General features: G+C 48.1%; 5 non-coding genes across 5 annotated transcripts; all 5 read right to left on the bottom strand.

The window, feature by feature from the left end:
• Nucleotides 1-5,559: 5,559 nt before the first annotated feature.
• On the bottom strand, nucleotides 5,560-5,633 carry TRNAI-AAU. Its single transcript has one exon. It is a non-coding gene; the product is annotated as a tRNA-Ile (tRNA).
• Nucleotides 5,634-6,203: 570 nt separating this feature from the next.
• On the bottom strand, nucleotides 6,204-6,338 carry LOC122929827. The gene has a single exon (XR_006388045.1). It is a non-coding gene; the product is annotated as a U8 small nucleolar RNA (small nucleolar RNA).
• A 6,259-nt stretch (nucleotides 6,339-12,597) lies between these two features.
• TRNAT-AGU lies at nucleotides 12,598-12,671 on the bottom strand. Its single transcript has one exon. It is a non-coding gene; the product is annotated as a tRNA-Thr (tRNA).
• Nucleotides 12,672-16,010: 3,339 nt separating this feature from the next.
• On the bottom strand, nucleotides 16,011-16,084 carry TRNAI-AAU. Its single transcript has one exon. It is a non-coding gene; the product is annotated as a tRNA-Ile (tRNA).
• Nucleotides 16,085-16,382: 298 nt separating this feature from the next.
• Nucleotides 16,383-16,517, bottom strand: LOC122929826. The gene has a single exon (XR_006388044.1). It is a non-coding gene; the product is annotated as a U8 small nucleolar RNA (small nucleolar RNA).
• Nucleotides 16,518-18,951: the final 2,434 nt, after the last annotated feature.

Genomic DNA, 18,951 nt, shown 5'->3' with positions numbered 1-18,951 from the left:
GATTTACTTGCTTCTGTGATCTTTCCACATCGCATTCAAAACCTGCAGCGCAAGATTACAGATACAGATACGAATACTAGTGATTTTTTTTACTGTGAATGAAAGTAGCCTAAGCCTTTTAACGTCCCCAAAATAGAAAATGTAATTTACAAAATGATCCAAACATGAAGTAGACATATGGGAAATGTAAAGTAATAACTATTTTTGTAGGTATAAAAGTAGATACATTCAAATTTGCTAATTTTTTCAAATTTTGGGCAAATTTTGTATTTTTTTTATAAATAAAAATGTAAATTTTTGACTCAATTTTACCACTGTCATGAAGTACAATATGTGAAGAGAAAACAATCTCAGAATGGCCTGGATAAGTAAAAGCGTTTTAAAGTTATCACCACATAAAGTGACACATGTCAGCTTTGCAAAAAATGGCCTGGTCCTTAAGGTGAAATATGGCAGGGTGCTGAAGGGGTTAAAAACAATCACATTTGTCTATCCAAATTACGGATTTAAAAAATTACAAATAGGTGGCATTTAACCACATATAACTTTATTATTTAACAGTTTTGGAGACATTTGGGGCATCTGTGGGGATGACTGTTATGGGCATCAGTGGATGACTATGTTATGTGGGGGGGGGAGAAAAGAACTTGTGGAGGGGTCAGGGGGTGTACTGGAGCCAACCAGTCAGTTCCCCCTTCACACAGTATTTATTAACCCCTTTCAGCAGTCCCCCAAGGGGTTAATAAATACTGTGAAGGGCCTTTCGCAATAGTTATTAACCCCTCTCAGCCGTCCCCCATTCACAGTATTTATTAACCCCTTTCAGCAATCCCCGGCAGCACAGACCAGTGTACACCACCACAGGGTTTTCAGCTCCCTCCAGCAAATGTCTCCATTCCTCCAGGGCACCCGCAGCCGCGCACCCGCACCTCGGGCACCAGGTGTTCTACCGAGCTGAAGGGGAACCCGTGCCCTGCGCCGTGCCCGCGGTCCCTGAGTAGGGGTAACACCCCCTGCTTCCTGACAGAGCCCCCCACCAAGGAGCGGCCTCCGGACGCGACACTGGGAAGGCCTCCCGGGGTGAGCCCGATGGAGCGCCCGCACCTTGGCGGCCGCATGGACATTCCCCAAGGGCTCCCAGGAACGCTCCTCGGGACCGTACCCTTTCCAGTGGATGAGATACTCCAGGACCCCAAGCCGGCGGCGGGAGTCCAGGATCTCCTGGACTTCGTACTCGTCATCGTTATTCACCTGGATGGGAGGTGGTGGAGCAGGCGCCCGGTCCGGGAACGGGTTGGCACGGTGTGGTTTCAACAAGGACATGTGGAATACCGGGTGGAATCCCAGGGAAGTAGGCAACCGGAGCTTGGATGCAACGTTGTTGACCATACTCATGATCTCGAAGGGACCAAGGTAACGGGGTCCCAATTTTCGGGAGGGACAGGACAGCTTGAGGTGCTGTGTGGAAAGCCACAACTTGTCCCCGTCTTTGTACCTGGGGAACTCTGTGTGTCTACAGTCTGCCTGCGTCTTGTGCCTCTGCTGAGCGGCCTGGAGTTGTTGCGTTAGGGTCCGCCTCAGTTCTCGGAGGAGCCAAAGCCGTTGAGCCACTTCAGGCACCGGGACATCAAGGGGGAGATCCGGGAGAGTTGAGGGATGATAGCCATAGTTGGCATAGAATGGTGAGAGCCCGGTGGAGGAAGGAAGCTGATTGTTGAAGGAAAATTCCGCGAAGGGGAGATGGCTCACCCAGTCGTCTTGTAGATGGGATGTGTAACAGCGAAGGAACTGCTTGAGGGTTTGGTTGGTCCTTTCGGTCTGCCCATTGGACTGGGGGTGATAGGCAGAAGACAGGCTGCGAGTGATATGAAGGCTATGGCAAAACTGGGTCCAAAAGCGGGAGGTGAATTGCGAGCCCCGGTCTGAGACGATGGAATCAGGGAGCCCGTGCAACCGGAACACGTGTTGGAGGAACAACTTCGAGGTTTGTTGGGCCGTCAGGAGACCGGAGGTCGGAATGAAGTGGGACATCTTGGTACATCTGTCCACCACCACCATGATGGTGGTATAGGCTTGTGAAGGCGGTAAGTCCACAATGAAATCCATGGCTATGTTGCGCCATGGAAGGGTTGGCACTGGCAGAGGCTGTAATAACCCAACGGGTTTTGAGGTGGGACGTTTGTAGAGTGCACACACTGAACAAGACTCGATGAAGGAGCGTACGTTGGCTGCCAAAGAGTGCCACCAAAACCGACGTAGGATGCATTCCGTGGTGTTGCGCCAACCTTGGTGGGCTGCTGTGGGGTGGTCATGGTGATGCTGTAATACAGGCAGTCGCTGGGAGACTGGGACATAGATCCACTGTTGGTGGTAACAAAGCCCCTGCTTCATTGACAGATGGGCTGCCTCCTCTGGAGCTGGCGTGCTGGCCCGTCGGATCCTCTCAATCAAGGAGTGTTGGGTGGCTAGAAAGTATGCAGCTGGCAGGATCGGTTCCAGAGGTGCAGGATCGGCCTCGGAGGAGCACATACGGGACAAGGCATCAGCCTTGCCATTCTTGGATCCCGGTCGATAGGTAATATGGAGGCGAAAACGGGAGAAAAAGAGAGCCCACCTGGCTTGTCGAGGACGCAATCGCTTGGCACTGCGGAGATATTCGAGGTTGCGATGGTCGGTGTACACCACCACAGGGTTTTTGGCTCCCTCCAGCAAATGTCTCCATTCCTTCAGGGCATCCTTGATGGCGAGCAGCTCCCTCTCACCCACATCATAGTTGCGTTCGGCCCCGGTGAGTTTGCGGGAATAAAAGGCAACGGAATGGAGAAGCTGCTTCTTCCCTTGGACCTGGGAGAGAACATCCCCATTAGCCCCCTCGGAGGCGTCGGTCTCCAGAAAAAACGGGCAAGAGGCATCCGGTTGTACCAGTATAGGTGCCTGTGTGAACAGCCTCTTGAGGTGCTGTAATGCCTGTTGGACCTTCGGGGTCCATTCAAACAGGGTGTTGCTCCTGGTCAGTGCAGTGATGGGAGCGCAGATCGCTGAAAAGTTCCGAATGAGTCAGCGGTAAAAATTGGCAAAACCAATGAACTGCTGCACCATCCGCCGATTGCGGGGGACAGGCCAATTCTGGATGGCCTGGATCTTCCTGGGGTCCATCTCCACTAGGCCTGGGTATAGGATGTAGCCCAGGAACTCAATGGATGAGACTTCGAAGGTGCTTTTTTTCAAGCTTGCCATAGAGACTGTGGGTCCGCAGACACTGGAGCACCGATTTGACATGCCGTTCGTGTTGTGGCAGTGATCTGGAGAGGACAAGGATATCGTCTAGATATACCACAACATGGGTATCCAACAGGTCACAGAAGACGTCATTGATGAAGCACTGAAATGTGGCAGCGGCGTTACAGAGCCCGAAGGGCATGACAAGGTACTCGTAGTGACCAAACCGTGAGCGGAATGCTGTCTTCCACTCATCCCCCTCCTTGACACGAATCAGATTGTAGGCCCCCCGGAGGTCGATCTTGGTGAAGAAACTGGCATCCTTGACTCTGTCCAGCAAGTCGGGAATGAGAGGGAGTGGGTACCGGTTCTTCTTGGTGATGTCGTTCAGGGCCCGGTAATCGACAAAGGGCCGGAAACCCCCATCTTTTTTACCCCATGAAGAATATGCTGGCCCCGACTGGAGAGGTCGAGGGACGGATGAACCCCTTTGCTAGTCTCTCCTCTATGTCCTTCAGGGCCCTGGTCTCGGGTTCGGACAGATTGTACAAGCGCCCGTACGGCAGTGGGGCTCCAGGGAGCAGGTCAATGGGGCTAATCATAGGGCCTGTGTGGCGGCAAGGCGGCTGCTCCTTTTTTTCAAAAACATCTGCATAGTCCCTATATTTGTCGGGTAGTCTGTGTTCAATGGTGCCCAGAACCGTAGGAGGGCTTGGAGCCGGAGACGCGTGAACAGGAGAACCGGAGGGGGGCGTGAAGGTGATGGAGCCAGAGGTCCAGTTGATCGTGGGGTTGTGTCTCCTAAGCCAGGGGATGCCTAGAATGACTGGAAACAAGGGGGAAGGGACGATGTCCCACATGATCTTCTCGGAATGGTAAAGGCCGATGCGGAGGAACAAGGGATGGGATTCCATAGCGATACGTCCCGTCTTTAGGGTGCTGCCATCCACCAGATGCAGCTGGGATGGGTTCTTCTTAGGTGATGCCTAGTTGGGAAGCCAAATCAATGATGGCAGAGAGATGAATATTGTTGTTGCCCAGCTGCAGGGAAACAGGGATGGTGAGATGAGATGAGTTGTTATACATAGGTAGGTTAATGCATACCGTGGGTGTCTCCGGCCTACCTGTGGGAGGTTTGATGGGACAGTCCTTCAGGAAATGGCCCGGTTTTGCGCAGTATAAACACAGATGCAGGGTTCTTCTCCTGGTTCTCTCCACCGTGGACAGGGGACCCCGAACAGCCCCGATCTGCATCGGCTCCTCCTGGTTACCATCTGCTGCCACAGGAACCGGAAGCCTTAAGGATTCCGACCGGCGCTCCGGTAGAGGCGGGGACTGTTGTCGCTCCTGTCGTCTTTCCAGGAAGCAGCGATCCAGGTGGATTACTGAGTCCATCAGGCCCCCCAAGAAGCCCGACACCCCAATGCGGGCGAGCTCATCCTTGAGCTGCTCGGACAAACTGATGCGGAACTGGTCAATCAAGGCCACCTCGTTCAAGCCCGTATCCGGGGCTACCTCACAGAATTCCATGATGTAATCCTCTACTGGACGTCCGCCCTAGCGGAGGGTGCGAAAGGTACCCCTGGCGGTTAAAGAATGCAGGGGGTCATCATAAAGTCTTTGCATAGCTGCGGCAAAGGACTTCCAAGATGCCAGCACTGGGTCATTGGCTAGTAGGAGTTGGTGCGCCCAGGTCTGGGGAGGCCCTGAGAGCAAGGGAATTGCCGTGCGTACCTTGACGAAGTCTGTGGCATATGTACGAGGCTTCAGGGAAAACAACAGCTCGCAGGAGATGATGAAGGAGCGGTACTTCCTCCGATCTCCTGAAAACCGATCAGGGAGGCTGACTGATGGCTCGCTAGAGACCACTTCCAGAGTGCGCGCCGGCGTAGGGGGAGGCGAGGGTGGTAGCGCGGTGCGCTCTGCGATGCGTTGCTCCTGTGTGGCAACCCTTGTGTAGCTTGCATCTCTTGGAAGGCCTGCGTCATGAGGTTAAGTTGTTGGGTCATGGCGGTCATGGGATCCACTGCTTTTGCGGGTTCCATGGTGATGGCTGAGTTATTCTGTCAAACCTCCCAGGGAGCCAGTAGTGGGATGAGGAACCCACTGGTAGTAAGCAGCTGAGAGCCCAGAAATGCGGTACAAGTTTAGGGATAATCCAAGAAGCCTCTGCCTAGCAGTGTAAAAAAATAAGCAAAAAAAGCCCTTGCCCTGCCTGATACAGCACAAGGCAAGGGAGAGCATCAGAGTATGAAATGTTCCAATGCTTAAATCAGGGGGGGCATGTCCAGGTTCAGCTCTGAATCCGAACAACCCCTTTAAAAGAAAACAGAAAACTAATGGCCCGTACGGGGATCGAACCCGCGACCTTGGCGTTATTAGCACCACGCTCTAACCAACTGAGCTAACCGGCCAGCTGTCTGCCTACTGGGATCTCCCTCTATTATCTGGTGACATGATTCAGGAGGAAAGCACAATCCCCATTAGGGTGGGTTCACACTAGCATTATGGAGTCCGTCATGGCTTTCCTTTTTAACATGGTTATAACAAAAAATAACGGAATCCATAGGAAGGAATGCAAAACGGAAGCCTTTAAGAGGCATTCCGTATTGCTCTGTCCTAATAGAAGTCTATGGCAAAACATAACGGAACCATTTGGGTCCCGTTATGCAAGACTTTGTTTTCCGTCTTGCATAACAGGACCCAGACGGATCCGTTATGCTTTCCCATAGACTTCTATTAGTACAGAGAGCAAACAGAATGCCTATAGGCAGCAAAACGGATCAGTCCTTCCGTCTTATGGATTCCGTTATTTTTCGTTATAACGGAAAGCCATAACACTAGTGTGAACCCACCCTTATCAGATCACATGATCCAGGAGGCATTTCTATGACACTAACCCCACAGTCTGTGAGACAGTCACCATGACAACACCCCATTCCTCTGCTCTTGTACACACTGATATGATCGCCAGCAGGTTTGGGCTCAGAATGTCACACGCCCCGAGTTGTCGGTCAGGGCGGTGTCGGAGTTCGGTGTAATCACACACTCAGCCTCCTCCATTCATCATGTCTGTTTCTCCCGGAGGAGGAACAGGTAAGGATTGACCTCACTGACAATGCCCCCACACTGCTCCCGGCAGCCTCCGCCCGTCCCGCGCTCTTCACCGACCTCAGGGCGAGGACGCCGCTTCGCCCTCACCGCTGTACGATAGCATCACAATGAGCGCGGGCTGCGGTCACGTGACGCCTCGGTCCCCCACGTTACAAACCATCGCTCGCTGTCTCCTCACTCGGCTAATAAAGACTTATTGAAAAAGGTTCATTTTGTTCAGCAATCGCTTCTCCCATAATGCACTGCAACTTGTGATTTGCATCTACTCTTTACGTGTTGACGCCAGGGGCGACTCCTTCTGCCATCCGAGAACGGGGGAAAAATATGACATTAAAGGCTACTACACGTGTAATACGGATTTTGTTATCTATAGCTTGCAGCGCCCGTGTGGCGTGCTCTACATCGGAGAGACGACACAGCCTTGCAAAAATAGAATCTCAATAGAATCTCATAGGTATACAATATGTAAGCTATTAGCTAAAAAGAGAGTCAACAAAACCTAGATAATGGGGATGAGGTAGAGTTACCGGTACCAGAGCATTCTTGGAGATATAGACAGAACGTTTCACAATTAAGATACAGGATTATAGATAGTGTCCCTGCGCTTAGGAGGGTGGAGATAGGGAAACATTATTAAACAGGAAAGAACTGGGATTTACAAATTAGAGACCATGGAGCCAAAAGGCCTTAATAGGGAATTTAAGGTGGGCCCTCTCTTCTGAGCCCAGATCTGGATCAGGATGTGTGTTAATGTAACCTAAGCACCAGGCTAATAGCCGTGTGTGTTTCTTTTATAAAAACATGTAACCCCCCTGTTTATGTATCCTCATTTTTTTATTTCTAATTCTCAGATGCAGCCGTGTACATGCTGTGGGAGAACTGTACCTGGATTATAGAATACGGCCTCTTTCACACGGGCGTTGCGGGAAAAGGTGCGGGTGCGTTGCGGGAACATGCATGATTTTTCCGCGCGAGTGCAAAACATTGTAATGCATTTTGCACTCGCGTGAGAAAAATCGGCATGTTTGGTACCCGAACTGCTTGGTGTTCTGTAGATTGTATTATTTTCCCTTATAACATGGTTATAAGGGAAAATTATAGCATTCTGAATACCTAATGCATAGTAAAATAGCGCTGGAGGGGTTAAAAAAATAGATAAAATAATTTAACTCACCTTAATTCACTTGCTCGCGCAGCCGGCTTCTCTTCTGTCTGTCTTCTGTGCTGTGTGCAGGAACAGGACCTGTGGAGACGTCACTCTGGTCATCACATGATTTTTTACCATGGTGATGGATCATGTGATGGACCATGTGATGACCGGAGTGATGTCACCACAGGTCCTGTTCCTGCACACAGCACAGAAGACAGACAGAAGAGATGCCGGCTGCCCGATTAAGTGGATTAAGGTGAGTTAAATTATTATTATTATTTTTTTAACCCCTCCAGCCCTATTGTACTAAGCATTCTGTATTCAGATTCCTATTATTTTCCCTTATAACCATGTTATAAGGGAAAATAATAATGATCGGGTCTCCATCCCGATCGTCTCCTAGCAACCGTGCATGAAAATCGCACCGCATCCGCACTTGCTTGCGGATGCTTGCGATTTTCACGCAACCCCATTCATTTCTATGGGGCTTGCTTACGTGAAAAACGCACAAAATAGAGCTTGCTGCGATTTTCACGCAACGCACAAGTGATGCGTGTAAATCACCGCTCATGTGAACAGCCCCATAGAAATAAATGGGTCGGGATTCAGTGCGGGTGCAATGCGTTTAACTCACGCATCGCATCCGCGTGGAATACTCGCCCGTGTGAAAGGGACCTAAGACTCCAAATGGGGGACCCTTAGGGAACTTGCGGAGTGAGAGTATTGACCACTGGGGAAGTCTCTGGAGGGGGATATGCGGCCACCCCGGTATGTACTAAAAGGATGGATAGAAAAGCTGGGAATAAAGGAGGTGTTTGTAAATGTGGAGGATTCACTGGTGGCCTCCAAGGATAAAATACATTTGAAAGGAGGGATATGGCGATTAAGCTGAATATAAAAGGAGCAGGTCAATCCACAAATAATCAGGAGGGACAAAGGGAAAGGGGAGGACTCATCCAGTAAATGGATTGTAGCCCCCCGTTCTTTTAAGTCCCCCAAGAATGAATGGCAATTTAGGACTGGGTGACCCTGTGAGCTGGGGGCTGACCCCCCCGGAGCATTGGGTCTATACACCAGCCACATGATGAATGGTGGAGGACCGGCTATGCCGCTAAGCATTTAGCACCATGTGATTCACTCTATAAATATAAAAATAAAGATGAATGTAATGGATTCCTACCGATGCCCCCAGTGAACCCATAAAGAAGCCCTCCATATAAAGTATTAAATAAATAAATGTCCTGTTTGATGGTGTGCCGGGGTGTCCGCATCACTCCATCAAGAGATCGCTCTGGAACTAAATGAAAATCTGATCGCCAGCCTCTGTGACGATCCGGCGTCAAGTAACCTGGCAACTGGAAGTCAGGTGATAACATGTGACGTGTCATGTGATCGGGAGAGCTAGTCATGTGACCGGAAGTACCGGGACATGATAGTATGATTGGATCCGGAAGCAGCGTCGGCCGAAGGGCGGAAGTGATGCCGTGGCGCATGCGCAAATTGAATAGAGGGACGCCGGTGGCCAAAGAACTAGCGAAAATGTATGCAGATAAACCCTGGAGATGAAAGTCCAGCGAAGGCTCCTACAGCATGGGGACATGGTATGCAAGGGTCTGAATGTTCAGATATGATTGGTAGTTAAATGAGGATGTAAAATACGGATTGAGGTATTTAGGAGGTACTTAGGGGGTTAATGGGATGGGCTAAGCTGTAACCAATGTGAGGCCTTGGGGTGGTATTTAAATGTTCACTGTGTGATTGTTATAATGTGAGCTTGATAAAGACCGTAAGGTCGAAACGTCGCTGCTGATTTAGGTGTAATAAAGGTATTGGAAAATATCCATTGGAGTGCCGTGGCGCTACGATTTATTGCTGGCAACTACGGGAACCTCTGGACCGGGATCCAACGCTGAAGGCACCACCACAAACTGTAACTACTGGCTAAACAGTGAGAAGTGCTGTCTTATTGCTACATCGTCAGTAAAGGGCATTACGTCGCTGCACTGACCATTCGGCCATATTACAAGAGGGCATCCCTAGGTCACAGCGTCCTTCCGCCATATTAGAGAAGGGCATGATTCCTGTTATGTGACTGTGAAGTCTATTCGGCCATCTTATAAAAGGGCATTCGTTACTACAGGGACTTGCAGCAGAGCGGCTTCTTTAGGACACTTCTGTCTCTGCAACACAGAAGGGCAGTCGCTTAAATCCGGCGTTAGTTTTATTGCTGACGCTCGGTGCGGCCATATCAGCCCCTTAGTGCAAAATGTCATGGCGCCCTCTAGTGAGTTTTATAAAAGTTGTGCAATTTTTTCAGACAATTTCAATGGGCAGCGTTGCCCTTAGAGCTCGCTGTGAAGTCATGCCACATTTAGTGGTCGCTGTGTCACGGAGTGATTGCTGTAAGGGGCAAGGCATGAGCGATGGATTTCTCCATAGCAAACATTAAGGTTCCGGCTTTCATGTCTCATTGGCCCATAAGAAAATGGAAGCAACAACCTGATTGGTTCATGGGGGGGGGGGGGGGGCTCCTCTGATTATCCCTTTGGCCAATTTTGATAACTCTCCACCAAAGGGCCCTTTAGTAGCAGCCCATGGGGGGGGGGGGGGCTGACGCTACACAACCGGTACGCAGGTATTCACATGCAGAGTGTGAGGCTGTTATATGGCAGTCTGTATTCTGCTGGCGAATCATACATAATGAAATTACATTGGGGAATTGATATTTAACCGCTTCTCTGCTTAGCGATGCCACTTCACATCCTAATACATTTCCAATAAGGCATGGATCTTTCAATGGGTCTTTAAGGGGCAGCGGTACCTTTCTCAATCACCCTGATCACTTCTCACTGTCGGTATGGGGTGGCTTCCCCGATCCATGTTCAATAGTGATCTTAGGAGTGTAAGAGAAGAAGGCACCCTCTGTCAGCCCATTGGAACCCCAAATTCCGGTGCAGATCAATTTCTGTGATGGCCTAGAGCTCTGCCAGAGGCATCTAATGCTCCCCAGGTTGAGATTCTCCAGCTATTGCATAACTTCTACTCCCATCATACAGCTATCAGATCATGATGGGAGTTTGCAACAGTGGGAGAGCCGCAGGATGGAGAGTACCAGTGTAGTATCATCATTCTTGAGAGGTGGGACTCGCACCTATAGGACATCTGTGGTATATTGGCAGATGGAGACCGAGCCTCATTCTTAATAGGAACACATGTGAAGAAAATGTGACTTTTAAAAATACCTTTATTTATAATCAGGCGGGTATAGGTATGTAAATACCGACAGTAGCGTGCTACAGTTATCAAAAAATTTTTTTGTTACATAGGGGAGTAGTGGCCCTCAAAAGGAAGAACATTCATAGTGACGGGATAGACCCTCAAAGTATAGGTAGATGGGTATAAGTGTAGTCCACAAGGGCAGGGCAGAGGAACTTACCCTACAGGCACCGAAGACTGCTAAGCCCAGGGCGACCCCCTGATGGTGGAGGTTCCCTGTCCCCGAACCTAGTGCTATCCGGTCCCTAGTAAACCCTAATCAGGGAGAAAGATAATAACAATAAGGTAGAGGGTGGTTGGAGTGGACATCACCACCACTCTCTAAACCAAAAACAAAAGCCCTGACGCGTTTCGCCTAACACTTGTCCGGCTCATCAGGGGGTAAGTAAATCAGGATAAGTAAACAGAAATAATAAAATTACGATACTTAGCTCTACAGCCAGATGTCAACAGGAAAAAGCAAGAGAGCTCTCTATCCCACTACAGATGCCTAGAAAAAAGTATATAAACAAAGCCATATCAATATGAGGCCCACATGTTATAGACTTCAAATAATCAGACAATGCCAGAGCAAGAAGCATACGTATCCACACACACTGCCCTGTTCCTACTTACAAGTGGGAAGATGGTGGATATCCCAAAGAAAAACACCAAGTTGTTTGGGCCAAGAGCTGACTCTGGCCGTGGTGGCGCCAACTATTTAAAACCCACGCTCCCGAGAACCAGCTTCCGGACGCCACAGGCCTCCTTCTGGCATCTGGAACGCATATCCTCCTGTCCACGTCCTCATTCTTAATAGGTGGGACCCACCCCTATAGGACATCTATAGCAAATCACCAGGAGATAGGGCGTCATTCTTAAGAGGTGGGACTCGTACCTATAGGACATCTATGGAATCTAGGCGGATGGAGACAGGACCTCATTCTCCAGACGTGAGAACAGCAACTCTTGTACATATAAATGTCCAAATGGGAATACCTCTTTAAAGGGAATGTGTCATCAGAAAATGAGCTATTGTTTAAATTATGTTTTATATTAAACATAATTTTAAGAATTTTTGGTGACTTTTTCCATTTTTTCCATTTTACATAACCCTGCAATGTTCACACTGGCCACTAGGCCAAATAATTAGTCATGATTCCCTGTTCTGTATAGGTGACTTCTTAGCAGCTAACATTGTTATCGCCACAGGCAGGATTACAATGACAAGTAACACCCCTGTGTATAGATAAGACAGGATCCACCATTCACAATCGGCAATTGTCAGAGCTTATCTGCTCACTCCTGACCTCAGCACAGGTCACAGAGCATGCCTAGAAGACTCTCCCATAGAAGACAATGAGGTCCCCTCCATACCGCTGTGTCTATGGACCATTTGGTGGCTCAAAAAAAAACGAGTGACCAGTGTGAAGACTGCAGAATATTATACATATTTTAATAATGTGACGGGAGAATTTTTAAAAAATATATCAAAAATGATGTTTCAATATAAAAATGTGATTTAAACAATGCTGCTGACACATTCCCTTAAAGGGTTTGTCCAATCCTCCTTTGAGGCAGGGGCTACACGGTGATGTCATAAAAAGCCATGTAGCTCGGGTGGGTTATGAAAAAGCCGCGGTGAGGAGCTGTTATTGCCGTGAGACTACTGCAGGTGAGATGCGGTATTACGTGGCGCTCACTATAATGATGTAGAAAACAGATGAGAAGCAAATCCCCGGCTGCACTTCCGCCTCTCCCCAGCAGAGATCAGTGTTCTGCTATAAATGATCTGGGATTTCTGGACAATAAATGTAATAAATCAAATTGTAATAAAACGGTATAAAGTGACAAACACAAGGCACTGCTGAGATTCGAACTCAGGATCTCCTGTTTACTAGACAGGCGCTTTAACCAACTAAGCCACAGCGCCAGGTACTGACCAGCACCAAGCAGTTTCAGATTCCTCATTAACAATGATTGACTACTACTCCCAGCATTCACTTATTTGCACTATCCTTGTGGCATTTCTAAATGTACCCCTGGGACAATCCTGCCAACGCAGCGCGGACACGAGCAAAGTCATTCCTATGTTCACAACTCCTGAGAGCTACAAGTACTCGCTGCCTCTCATCTACCCTTTACAGAGCCTCAATTCCTCCATCCAGCTGCAGAATAGTGAGTGCAGCTCTGGAGTATAATACAGGATGTAACTTAGGATCAGTACAGGATAAGTAATGTATGTACACAGTGACTGCACCAGCAGAATAGTGAGTGCAGCTCTGGAGAATAATACAGGATGTAACTCAGGATCAGTACAGGATAAGTAATGTATGTACACAGTGACTGCCCCAGCAGAATAGTGAGTGCAGCTCTGGAGAATAATACAGGATGTAACTCAGGATCAGTACAGGATAAGTAATGTATGTACACAGTGACTGCCCCAGCAGAATAGTGAGTGCAGCTCTGGAGAATAATACAGGATGTAACTCAGGATCAGTACAGTATAAGTAATGTATGTACACAGTGACTGCACCAGCAGAATAGTGAGTGCAGCTCTGGAGTATAATACAGGATGTAACTCAGGATCAGTACAGGATAAGTAATGTATGTACACAGTGACTGCACCAGCAGAATAGTGAGTGCAGCTCCGGAGTATAATACAGGATGTAACTCAGGATCAGTACAGGATAAGTAATGTAATGTATGTACACAGTGACTCCACCAGCAGAATAGTGAGTGCAGCCCTGAGGTATAATACAGGATGTAACTCAGGATCAGTACAGGATAAGTATTGTATGTACACAGTGACTGCACCAGCAGAATAATGAGTGCAGCTCTGGAGTATAATACAGGATGTAACTCAGGATCAGTACAGGATAAGTATTGTATGTACACAGTGACTGCACCAGCAGAATAGTGAGTGCAGCTCTGGAGTATAATACAGGATGTAACTCAGGATCAGTACAGGATAAGTAATGTATTTACACAGTGACTGCACCAGCAGAATAGTGAGTGCAGCTCTGGAGTATAATACAGGCAGGGGTGTAACTAGAGTTCTATGGGCCCCAGGACAAACTTTGAATTTTTATTTCTTTTTTTATGTATGGCTTTATACAGAGGGGTGGTAGGGGAAGAGGCTTGTTAGGGGGGGGGGGGGCTCACAGGGGGCCCAATTCAAAGTTTGTCCTAGGGCCCATAGAATACTAGTTACGCCCCTGCCTGTATTATACTCCAGAGCTGCACTCACTATTCTGCTGGTAAAGCCACTGTGTACATACATTACATTACTTATCCTGTACTGATCCTGAGTTACATCCTGTATTATACTCCAGAGCTGTACTCACTATTCTGCTGGTGCAGTCACTCTGTACATACATTACTTATCCTTTACTGATCCTCAGTTGCATCCTGTATTATACTCCAGAGCTGCACTCACTATTCTGCTGGTGCAGTCACTGTGTACATACATTACTTATCGTGTACTGATCCTGAGTTACATCCAGTATTATACTCCAGAGCTGCACTCACTATTCTGCTGGTGCAGTCACTGTGTACATACATTACTTATCCTGTACTGATCCTGAGTTACATCCTGTATTATACTCCAGAGCTGCACTCACTATTCTGCTTGTGAAGTCACTGTGTACATACATTACTTATCGTGTACTGATCCTGAGTTACATCCAGTATTATACTCCAGAGCTGCACTCACTATTCTGCTGGTGCAGTCACTGTGTACATACATTACTGATCCTGTACTGATCCTCAGTTACATCCTGTATTATACTCCAGAGCTGCACTCACTATTCTGCTGGTGCAGTCACTGTGTACATACATTACTTATCCTGTACTGATCCTGTTACATCATGTATTATTCCCCAGAGCTGCACTCTCTATTCTGCAGCTGGATGGAGGAATTGAGGCTCTGTAAAGGGTAGATGAGAGGCAGCGAGTACTTGTAGTTCTCAGGAGTTGTGAACATAGGAATGACCTTGCTCGTGTCCGCGCTGCGTTGGCAGGATTGTCCCAGGTGTACATTTAGAAATGCCACAAGGATAGTACAAATAAGTGAATGCTGGGAGTAGTAGTCAATCATTGTTAATGAGGAATCTGAAACTTCTTTGTGCCGGTCAGTACCTGGCGCTGTGGCTTGGTTGGTGCTCACAACAGCCCGTAGCTCAAAGTGGTGACGTCACCGGCTCTCTTTGCGAGCGTGAGCCTGAGGATAAGCGGAGTTTCGCTACCGTCAGGGCGAACTCCTTATTTCCAGCCTTATACCTGCAAGACCTCCTGCGCAGACGAATCTGTATAGATCGGTACTTTTGGACAAAGCGGTACCACGACTCCATACATCGGAAACAAGGTAATCTTGATGACAAGGCTGAAGTGGAACGGTACAACACGCTCCTAGTAAATTGGCAGTAATGGTCATCAGTAATAGGCTGAGCGCGGTGTCAACTTATTTATATATTAGCGGTATGTGGCTGCAACATGAGTAGCAGCAGTAGCAACCTGGCATGGCAGTAGATCAGCTTTTTATGGGTGATAGCAGCAGTAGTAGAGACAGATGCAAAGTGTTAATAGTGGTGGCAGTAGGGGACCATCGCCACGGAGTGGTTGCTGTAGTGGTGGTGGGTGGCAAAAACAACAGCAGATGTTATATGATACATGTTGGCATGCAGATGGCAGAAGTTCCATGATGGTGGCCGTGGCATGATGACAGCAGCAGCAGGTCCAGTCATCGTAAGGAACATGATGGTCGGCAGGCAAAAACATGGTAGGCAGACAGTAAAGGTGGCAAGTTGGTCATTTTAACAAAGGTGATGTTTTGGACACTGGCACGGGACAACTTGGTCCGCCTCTCTAGTATGTGCAGTGTCCAGCGGGTTGGCACGTCACCGATCATGTGGTGTAACGGCAGACCGCTGTGACGCTGAAAGTCCAGGAGAGCATTTCGTGCCACGTAGGAAAAGCTGTGCATTTCTTGACTTTATTAGAACTGTGAGACTGTGTGACGTAATAGTGCCACTAATGGGCCAGCTTGTAAAATGGCGAGGGCAGCGGTAAAGCCCGCCCATTAGAGCCGTGACATTGCCGGAAACATTGCTAGGCAGAAGCCTCTGCCTAGCAGTGTAAAAAAATATACAGCGCAGGGCAAGCAAGAGCATCGGAGTATAAAATGTTCAAAAGCTCATATCAGGGCCTGAAAATGGGGGCATTTCTGGTTTCAGCTCTGAACCCGGACGACTCCTTTAAAACAGAAAACCAATGGCCCGTACGGGGATCGAACCCGCGACCTTGGCGTTATTAGCACCACGCTCTAACCAACTGAGCTAACCGGCCAGCTGTCTGCCTAATGGGATCTCCCTCTTTATTATCTGGTCACATGATCCAGGAGAAAAGAACAATCCCCATTATCTGGTCACATGATCCAGGAGAAAAGAACAATCCCCATTTTCTGGTCACATGATTCAGGAGAAAAGAACAATCCCCACAGCAGATCTGAGGCTCAGTCCCTGTAATGTCCATTCACAGGAGACATTTCTATGACACTAACCCCACAGTCTGTGAGACAGTAACCATGACAACACCCCCTTCCTCTGCTCTTGTACACACGGATATGATCACCAGCAGGTTTGGGCTCAGAATGTCACACGCCCCGAGTTGTCGGTCAGGGCGGTGTCGGAGTTCGGTGTAATCACACACTCAGCCTCCTCCATTCATCATGTCTGTTTCTCCCGGAGGAGGAACAGGTAAGGATTGACCTCACTGACAATGCCCTCACACCGCTCCCAGCAGCCTCCGCCCGTCCCGCGCTCTTCACCGACCTCAGGGAGAGGACGCCGCTTCGCCCTCACCTCTGTACGATAGCATCACAATGAGCGCGGGCTGCGGTCAAGTGACGCCTCGGTCCCCCACGTTACAAACCGTCGCTCTCTGTCTCCTCACTCGGCTAATAAAGACCTATTGAAAAAAGGTTTCATTTTGCTCAGCAATCGCTTCGCCCATAATGCACTGCGACTTGTGATTTGCATATAGTCTTTACGTGTTGACGTCAGTAAAGGGCAATACGTCGCTGCACTGACCATTCGGCCATATTACAAGAGGGCATCCCTAGGTCACAGCGTCCTTCCGCCATATTAGAGAAGGGCATGATTCCTGTTGTTATGTGACTGTGAACTATATTCGGACATCTTATAAAAGGCCATTCGTTTCTATAGGGACTTGTGCAGCGTCCCACTACGCATGTGTGGGCACTGCTTAAAAGCAATTTTTACTCAAAAAATTGTACTATGCTGTATTATGTGACTTTGTACTTTTTATCTGCAAAATCCCTGTTACCAGGCAGATTAGGTGTAATTTATACATCCCACCACTAGATGGGGATAACACCTATGTTCTATATATACCTAGGTCAGGCTATCAGTATAGTGGGAAAAGGTTCACCAACAGAACCTGTTAGATCCGCTGTAGTGCCAGCAACACAGCCGGTCACCCCTGTAAAACCTTTACCTGTCGTCAGTCAGGCAACTCAAGCCCCAATTCCTGACGCAGTTGCTGCCCTTACTGAGCAAGTCCAATTCCTGACTAAAAGTCTGGAGAAAGTTCACAAAAAATTTGAACAATGGGAAAAGCCACTATTACTTGAGGATGAGAAACCTGTGTCCAAAGGGCTCTTCTCTCTAATTATAAAGAGACTTATTCCAGAAATTCAGGCGGACGCCCACCTGACCGCACTAGTACCCCCAAGCGGCCTATCTGTACATACTGTCACAAGCCAGGCCATACTGAAGCCACCTGCTGGCAGTTAAACGGGCGACCCCTAAGGTCAAGGACCACCCCTCGGGAGGTAGATCAATAGGTCCAGAAGATCCCTATTGGATGCCAAGATATGTTGGATCCCGTCCAGAAGTGACACTTCAAATAAATGGAGTTCCTTTTGTTGCCCTAGTTGACACAGGATCCTAAGTCACTACCATCCAACAATCTGCATTTAAAAAATACTGGGCCAAAAATCAGCTTACCCAGCCCCCAGAAACCTGGCTGAGTTTCATAGCCAGTAACGGCAAACCTGTACCAATACTAGGTTACTGGGAACCTACCAGTCAAATAGGATAAACTATTCTATCCCAACAAGGCATTATTGTAGTACAAGTCAAAGAAAATAACAATAACTCTCCAATAGTATTAGGAATGAATGTCCTCAGGAACTGTTATGTTGAAATGCTGGAAGCCTTACACCAGTCAGTGCCTACTGCCTCTTCTGCTTCTAAGAAGGTAATCCAACAAACCATCCGTGTACTAAGTGCACAACAGAGATTCGCCAATGAAAAAGGAGAAATTTGCTGTGTCCGCATCCAAGATAATCAACCTGTGATTCTCAAGCCCAACACCGAAACCCTCTTGTGGTGCCGAGCTGTAGTTGGAATTCAAGGTCAAGACTACCAAGCCTTGGTAGAGCCCGTGGTCTTGGAAGACTATCCTCTAGTTAGAGCCGCAAGAAGCTTAGTAACCGTCTCTGAAGGTAAAGTGCCTATTTGTCTCCTAAACTTGAGTGATCACAGTGTAATATTAACAAAGTACTGTCCCATTGCACAGCTGATCCAGGTTACCTTTCAGGATGTCATCAGCGTGACTACAGATCCCAAGAAACAACACCCACAGGACCAAAATTTAAACACCCCCTGGTGGAAAGAACTTCATGTGGGAGATGCTTCCACACCAGAACACCAATTGGAAGGAGTACTGCAAATCGTGAAGGAGCATCACTGTGCCTTCAGTAAACATTCTACAGACTATGGGGAAGTGGATATCATAAAACATTCCATCCCTACAGGTTCACACCCACCGATCAAGGAAAGGTATCGGCCTATACCACCTACTATGTACCAATCCGTAAAACAAATGATCCAGGAGATGAAAGACTCCAATATCATCAAAGACAGCCATAGTCCATGGGCTGCACCACTAGTCCTAGTCCAAAAAAAAGACGGCAACATCAGATTCTGTGTGGACTACAGAAAAATCCACCAAATTACTCACAAAGATGCTTACCCCTTACCACACATAGAGGAATCCTTGACAGCTTTAGGATCTTCAGCCTACTTCTCGAATCTTGATTTAACCAGTGGATACTGGCAAGTACCAATGGCACCTAAAGATCGTCAGAAGACTGCATTTACCACCCCTATGGGCTTATTTGAATTCAA

Source organism: Bufo gargarizans, chromosome 2, assembly GCF_014858855.1.
Source record: "Bufo gargarizans isolate SCDJY-AF-19 chromosome 2, ASM1485885v1, whole genome shotgun sequence".
NCBI classification, from domain to species: domain Eukaryota; kingdom Metazoa; phylum Chordata; class Amphibia; order Anura; family Bufonidae; genus Bufo; species Bufo gargarizans.
Note: the sequence above shows the minus strand (reverse complement) of the source record. Positions and strands in the feature narration are given on the sequence as shown.